Here is an 8331-nt window from a genome sequence, read left to right on the forward strand (position 1 = left end):
TCTGAGCTGTCATGGGTTGTTTGGAGCTAACTTTCCTGCCTCCAGAGTGAACTGGTTTGATGTGGGTCCTCTGTGGCGGTCGGCGCCGTGTGGTGTCGTGTGGTCGGCAAGTTGAACTGCACCTTTGTCCCTGATGCGACGGGGTCATGTGACCACAGCTTATGTGTTTTTCATCAGGAGCAGAATAAAGGAGCAGACTGTAATCTTTAATACATCTTGGAGGACGTGCGGCGTGTTGTTGCAGCGATTAGACGGCGGCAGGAAAGAAGCAGCGCCGGGTTTAATCATCCTGCGGCATGAATCTGCTGCTTTCTTTGACATTTAAGAGGATTGAAAGATGAATGTGAAGTGAACAGTGCCGACGTTAAACTCCTCCTCGCGGCTCTGCGGTTCTGAAGCCCTGCTCGCCTCTCAGCTCTGGACAGAAACGTCCTTCTGGTCTCTGAGAGAGCCGTCGACGGTCCGTCCCGGCCCGGTCAGAGGACAGCAGCCGTCTGACGGTCGCTCAGAGATGAAGAGATGTGACGTCTGCTCTTGATGTTTTTGGGCGCTTCCTGTGTTTCTCTGATAAAACTGTTCATTTTAATTATTCATTCAACTGCATCATGCTAATTAGCATCATGTTAGCATATGTCAGGCAGCAATTATGCTAAATCACTGTGAGCACGTCAAAGTGTCCCTCAGCGTCCAGAGCATCGACCACAGAGGGACAGAAAGAGGATGTGAAGAGGGAGAAAGGGGGCAGAAAGAGGGACAGAAAGAGGACACAGAGACAGACAGGGGACGTGAAGAGAGACACAAAGAGAAGAGGACATGAAGAGGACACAGAGAGAAACACAAAGAGGGACAGAAAGAGGACACAGAGACAGACAGGGGGCGTGAAGAAAGACACAAAGAGAGAGAAGGGGCAGAAAGAGGGACACGAGAGAGAAAGGGGGCAGAAAGAGGACACAGACAGGGGACATGAAGAGAGACACAAAGAGAGAGAAGGGGGGCAGAAAGAGGACATGAAGAGAAAGACAAAGGGACATGAAGAGGACACAGAGAGAAACACAAAGACGGGACATAAAGAGAGAGAAAGGGGGCAGAAAGAGGACACAGAGACAGACAGAGGACGTGAAGAGGGACACAAAGAGACAGACACAAAGAGAGTGGAAGGGGCAGAAAAAGGACACAGACAGACAGGGGACGTGAAGGGAGACACAAAGAGGGACACAAAGAGAGAGAAAGGGGGCAGAAAGAGGACATGAAGAGAAAGACAAAGGGACATGAAGAGGGACACAAAGAGACACAAAGAGAGTGGAAGGGGCAGAAAGAGGGACAGAAAGAGGACATGAAGAGAGACACAAAGGAACATAAAGAGGACATGAAGGGACACAGTAAGACAGACAGGGGACGTGAAGAGAGACACAAAGAGGGATACAGCGAGAGACAGAAGGAGGGTGACACAGAGAGGGACATAAAGAGGACATGAACTGACACAGAGACATAAACCCAAAGGCGCTAAGACTCATGGTAACAGAGAGGGACACAGACAGAGACTCGGGCCTGAAGACTGAACCACACACCCTGGATCAGGCTGAGCTGCTGCCTCCAGAGGGCGCTCTGATCATATATTTATCGATCGCTCCGTGGTGTTCTGTGATATTTATTGATCGCTCCGTGGTGTTCTGTGATATTTATTGATCGGTCCGTGGTGTTCTGTGATATTTATTGATCGCTCCGTGGTGTTCTGTGATATTTATTGATCGCTCCGTGGTGTTCTGTGATATTTATTGATCGCTCCGTGGTGTTCTGTGATATTTATTGATCGCTCCGTGGTGTTCTGTGATATTTATTGATCGGTCTGTGGTGTTCTGTGATATTTATTGATCAGTCTGTGGTGTTCGGTGATATTTATTGATCGGTCTGTGGTGTTCGGTGATATTTATTGATCGGTCTGTGGTGTTCTGTGATATTTATTGATCGCTCCGTGGTGTTCTGTGATATTTATTGATCGCTCCGTGGTGTTCTGTGATATTTATTGATCGGTCCGTGGTGTTCTGTGATATTTATTGATCGCTCCGTGGTGATTTTCATTGTGTTCAGGTTTGTTTGGACTCTTTGTGTTTCTCTCTCTGCCTCCTCCTCCTCCGTCACATTAAACTGAAAGAACAAACGATAAATGAAGCCGGTGCTTCTCAGCAGCCAATCAGAGTTGGCGAGTGGCGAGACCTCTCCTCACAGGGGGAACTAATTTATTGAGCTCATGGTTGGAGGAAAATACACCATTAAAGGGCATATTTAAGCACATTTGCAATCCTTAGAAGAAGGTAACGGTATTTGAATTTGCCCCAGCTTGAAGGAGAGTCTTTAATGTTGTGTCCACGGGACAAATGCACATCAAAGGCAGAGGATGCTCCTGACGCACTAAATGAAATACTTGTGGATTAAAGTGAGGGGCAGGTAGCCCCCAGACTGTCCTCTCTGGCAGAGCTGCTGGGCAAGGCGCCGCACTGAGCGTGCTCCAACCGCCGCCTCGCACAGCGCTATCGTTCCCCTGAATGCAAATTAAATCCTGGCAACGGGAGCTGCTTCGAATTCCTGCAGGAGAGTCATTTTCCTCCCTCTCTTATCAGCCCAGCGCTGGGGGAGACACGGGGGTATTTGAATGAGTGCCCCCTCCCCCTACACTCTATAAACCGGAGGCCATCTTTGATGTTCCACAGGCTGCAGGATGAGCGGGTCAGTTCAGCTCCGTCATGTTATGTTTATTGATCCATGATAAGGTTTAAGATGACAAACACGTCATGGTGAAATATTTCCCATGATTCCCTGGGATGTTGGCCGGTTTGGAGCAGCCTGTTCTGGGGGTCTCTCCGGTCTCAGATCTATTAATCCAGATCAGTCTGCGCCACCTCACCCAGCGCTCCAGGCGGCCCTGGGGTCCGTGTCTCCACCAGGTAAACATTAGCATAGTAATTAGCTTTTGCTCATTCTGCCAGATTAGAGGCGTGTTGTTGTTTCCTGTGTGGCCCTGATGCTGGACGGGAGCCAGCAGCGGGACTGGATGTGTTTCACAGAGACGTTCTCCTCCTCCATTAGAGCTGGAGGATCTTCTCCTTTATCACCGCCAAAGGTTGTCCTCCTCCATCAGAGGTGGAGTTTCAGTAGGTCCAGGCTGACAGATTATAAAAATAAAGATTCAGATTGTTTATGTAGAGCAGAGTATTTCTGTGCTGCCTGAGCTTCAGTTTGAACCTTATGATCCTGATGGCAGTCAGGAGCAGGATGAAGCAGCTGAACCTGCAGCTTCGTTTGGTTTTAATGAGTTTCTGTCAGGTGTCTTGTGTGGCTCTGAATTTGAAGTGTTGGTGATGCATGAAGCAGCTGCAGAGTCAGTAGTCTGTTGGACAAACAGGACGAGCTCCTGCTGAGACCTGCGGCGAGCTGCAGCGCCTCCTCCTTTGGCAGCAGACTCACTGTCCCGGGGTGCAGCTTGTAATTCAATAATGAATATTTACAAGCAGGAGATGGGTCAGAATCAGCAGGTGATTACATCCACTTCATCACATCACTTTAGATAATTAGCAAACTGCAGGAGGATCATTAGAGCGACCTGCTCACATCAAACATCCAGAGGAGGAGGAGAGCTGTTACTAACAGGGAGGAGGGTTAATGGGGCCCTAATAAAAGCTGGAGGACGACATCAGCTCAGGGACCTCGAGGCGTGCTGAGAGCTGGGCTCTGCTGAAACCTGGATCCACCCGGAGACAAAGTTGTGACGGCATCGTTTCAGTTAATGTGTGCGTCCGCACAGAAAAACTGAAAACACTGTAGGACGTATGCCAGGCCCGTGAGTGGCGCTGTAACGCTGCCACAGACACACCAAAAACATGGGGCATGTGCACAAAACTTTTGTGATGTAAACAGAATGACATGGATCTGAAACAGTTCTTGTCCACCTGCTGCTGACTGTGGTAGCAGAGGAGCAGACCATTCTGCTGCAAAAACAACAAGTTCGGTAGTTTGTTGTTGTCGGAGGGAGTCGTGCAGGTTAGGGACAGGTGGAGCCATCGTTTCAGGAAAGCTGTGTATTGGGCGGAAACACTGAAACACAGAGACAGCGCTTTAAAATGTATCCACTCTGGGACCTGGCTTTAAAGTTCGGTTTTTGAGCTCTATGAAGGAACCTGAACCTTTAACTCAAACTACAGGCTGGTCCTAAGGACTTTGGTCCAAAAGACCAAACTGAGGTCCCTGTTTTTGGCCCCTAGGTTCAGGACTAGATTATTTGATACATTGTCTCTCTGGGTGGCATTACTTTGACTTCCAGGACGAGTGTGTGGAACCTCAGAGTTCATTTTGACACACAGCCCTCTCTTACCTGTACAGCGTAGGATCAGGAGCATCCAGTCTTAGAACAAGGCTGCACTCATCACTTCCAGCTGGACTGCTGTGTGACGCTGCAGCCAGCACCTGACTGTCAGCCAGGAGTGCAGGGATGGAGGCCGAGGTTTCACACTCGTGTTGTTGAAGCGGAATGAAGTCATAACATTAGACACATTTTAGGAAGGTCCCGCCCCCATGAACATGTAGAGATGCAGCCAGAGAGAACAAGCTCACTGTTCGGATCGACAGCTTCTCTCATTGGCTCCCAATAAAACCCAGAATAGGCTTTAAACTTCTCCTCATGGACGTCCTGCCCTCTCCCTGTCCTCTCCCTGTCCTTATCACTGTGTCCAGTTCAGACTTGGTGCTTCTCCAGAAACACATCTGCCTCACCTAAAAACAGCGTCACTCTGGTTCAACAGTGCAAATGATGTGTCCCCTGACCAGAAACGTCGGGTTAGCCTGTGTGCGGTTAGCGTGTGGGACAGCAGGTTAGCTCACAGAGTCCAGTTTGTTTTTAGGTCACAGTTACCACTGCTATACAGCCTGTGGGTGGAGCTGGTTAGCCTGTAGCTTGTTGTTTTCCCGTCAGAGTGTTTGAATTGTTTATGTGGGACCTTCAGTGAAAGCGTCCCGCTCTCCTGCTGTGTGTGCGCTTTAAATCGACTCTCCGACACCTCTTTTTTTGTCAAACTGGGGAATTCAGAGAACGGGTTTCTTTTTATAACTCTTTGAAAGTGCGGCCTCATTAGCATGCCACTGAGCTGGCCATGCAAATCGTTTGAAATGCAAAAACATCCAGTTTCTATATTTCATCAAGGAGCTTTTCATGTTTAATAAATTACAGACGCCGTCCTCCAAGACTTTGTTATTCATTAACCAAAAAGCACACAATTGGGATCCATTTAAAATCTTAATCACAACCTGCAGGATTATTTGCTTTCTGCTAATATTTGCCCTGACGGTGGGGGAGGGGTGCAGCTTGCAGCCTCAGTGTTTGTAATGAGATTAATGTTCAGCTGTGTGATTCAGTCACTGTTTCATTAGCAGCTAACAGCTAACAGTTCAGGCTGTATCACAAAGACTCTTCCCTTAGTGCTGGAATTCTGAGAAAAGGTGAACAGGAATGGAGAAAGCACAGAGCCCTCATCACCATGAGACAGGACACCACCCAGGACACCACCCAGCCGGACTGTGGCCTGTCAGGTAATCAGTGACCCAGGAGTCAGTGGACCCATCAGCTGCAGCTTCTCTCCCAGTAATGGAGGCTGGATGGTGTCGAAGGCACTAGAGGAGTCATGTGATTCTCAGCGTGCCTCCACCACCACCCAGGTGTGAGTGAGTGAGCTGCAGCAGATGACGGAGCCTTTGAATGGCGATCTCATGGTGCTTTCAGTGCTTTCACTCTAATACCTGAAGTTTCTAGCCATGTCATGTTTCCATCAGTGACTCTGCAACAACATGTCTGCCTGTCTTAAATTAATGACGGCGTCCTCGCCATCTGTGCACAGCCAGGCGCCGACGGCGTCCACAATATGTCCGCCACCGACGGCAAAACTGATGAATGAATCATGTCGTGCTCAGCATTCCACTGCTGAGACACACACAGAATGTAGAATACACAAACACACACACAGAATACACTACACACACACACACTACACAAACACACACACAGAATGTAGAGTACACAAACACACACAGAACACACTACACACACACAGAACACACTACACACACACAGAATACACTACACACACACACACACAGAATGTAGAGTACACAAACACACACACAGAATACACTACACACACACACTACACAAACACACACAGAATGTAGAGTACACAAACACACACACACACAGAATACACTACACACACACACAGAATGTAGAGTACACAAACACACTACACACACACAGAATACACTACACACACACAGAACACACTACACACACACACACACAGAATGTAGAGTACACAAACACACACAGAACACACTACACACACACAGAATACACTACACACACACACACAGAATGTAGAGTACACAAACACACTACACACACACAGAACACACTACACACACACACAGAATGTAGAATACACAAACACACACACACACAGAACACACTACACACACAGAGGTACTGTAGCTTCAGCTCTGTGTGCAGAGGTGATGATGATCGTCCTCTTCATCATTTGTGAGGTTCTCAGTTTTGTTTCTCTCACCTTCTATTGGCAGTGAGAATGGAACACTGTGCCCAGGTGCATCATGGGAAATCCAGACTTCCAACTGTTACTGAAAGAAGATGAGTGTGTTGTTGTGACATGAACACACTGTAGAGCGTGTGTGTGGGGTTAAATGTGCTGTCGGCAGCTCCAGCACAGACCCATGTGTCGGCTCTGCAGGTGAAGCAGCCTGAGCAGGCGGCAGGTTGTCAGCACTGAGCACGCTCCTCCAACACGGATGCAGCAGATGTCTGCGTGTACGGCGAGCTGGCAGGCGGCAGATGCCCGAGCCTGGTGCCAAACGCTGGCAGTCGGGCACAGATGGAGCGTCACGTTCGGGGAGGGAGCGGCGGGCCCCGGACCTTCTGCTGCTGGAGGTGTAGATCGCAGGAATGTGGGGCCACGAGGTAAATCTGCACCTCCACTCTGACACCAGAGGGGGGAGAAAACACTGACACTGACATGAACGACACCACTTTCTCTGATTGTAACTGATCAGAACACATTGGACACATGTGACCCTACCTTTGGCTCCACCCTCTCTTCATCACTTCATCATCAGGATCAAGTCAGACTACTAATACATACAGACCCCCCCCCCGATTCATTCAAAAGTTCTAGTTGAGCTGGCCTGTGTAAGATGTGTATGAATTTCTATTGATCATCCCTTTATACCCGACATGTGTATGTTTATGAATGTCACTAAGGCTCTGTCCTGCAGTGGCTCACGGGGGGCTGTGGTCCTCACACAGAAACACTGGAGTTCACTCGAGTCCTGATGTTGTGTGTGTAATTGGGTCTGTGTGTCACATGAGCTGCTGCATTAACAGCCGAACATCTGCTGGCAGATTAAAGCAGGAAAACTTGGGCGCCTGCGAGGACAAATTAAAGATTTTCTTCAAGGGATTAAATACTGATCTGCAGGTCCATTCAGGAAAAGACCTCCATCACCAGAGTACACCTCCTCCACCACATCATCGTCGTCATCATCATCATGTGGAATGTCATCATCATCATCATCATTTCCATTATCATCTTGATCATCATCATCATCATCATTTTCATTATCATCTTCATCATCGTCATCATTATTTTCATTATCATCATCATCGTCATCATCACTATTTTTATCATCATCATCATTATTTTCAATATCATCATCATCATCATTATTATTTTCATTATCATCTTCATCATCGTCATTATCATCATCGTCATCAGCAGCAGCAGCAGCTGCAGCTCCAGCAGCACTGCATGAAGCTGCAGAGATGTTGGCTGTTGGACTCTGTGACACTAAATCAAACTTTTGACACAAACAGCAGTTTGTGGACCAGCTCTGCTGTCAGGATCATGGTTAGTTTGCAGAGTTTTGAGCTGTCAGGGCCTCCGTGCAGAGACGGTGGAGGATGGTAACCAGGCAGCAGGACAGATTCTCCCGGCAGCCTTCCTGCGAGGCCACAGCACTATCAGGGATCTTTGGACTAATTGAGGAGCCTGGCATGATGAAGCAAACAGACAAACATGCCGGGCACGTCGCTGCCGGGGGCCATGTTCCACTTCAGGGGAGGGATGCTCATAAATGTGTTATTTTCTGTTGGCCCCCCGTGCCGGCTGGTGAATATGGAGGAGCTGATGGACGGTGGACGGTGGAGCAGACCCTGGGGACGGAGGTTTAGCCATATGGCCCTTCAGCACAGCCCAGTCACTGAGGTCACTTCCTGCGCGC

This window comes from Parambassis ranga, chromosome 21 (assembly GCF_900634625.1).
Source record: "Parambassis ranga chromosome 21, fParRan2.1, whole genome shotgun sequence".
Classification (NCBI taxonomy): Eukaryota; Metazoa; Chordata; class Actinopteri; family Ambassidae; genus Parambassis; species Parambassis ranga.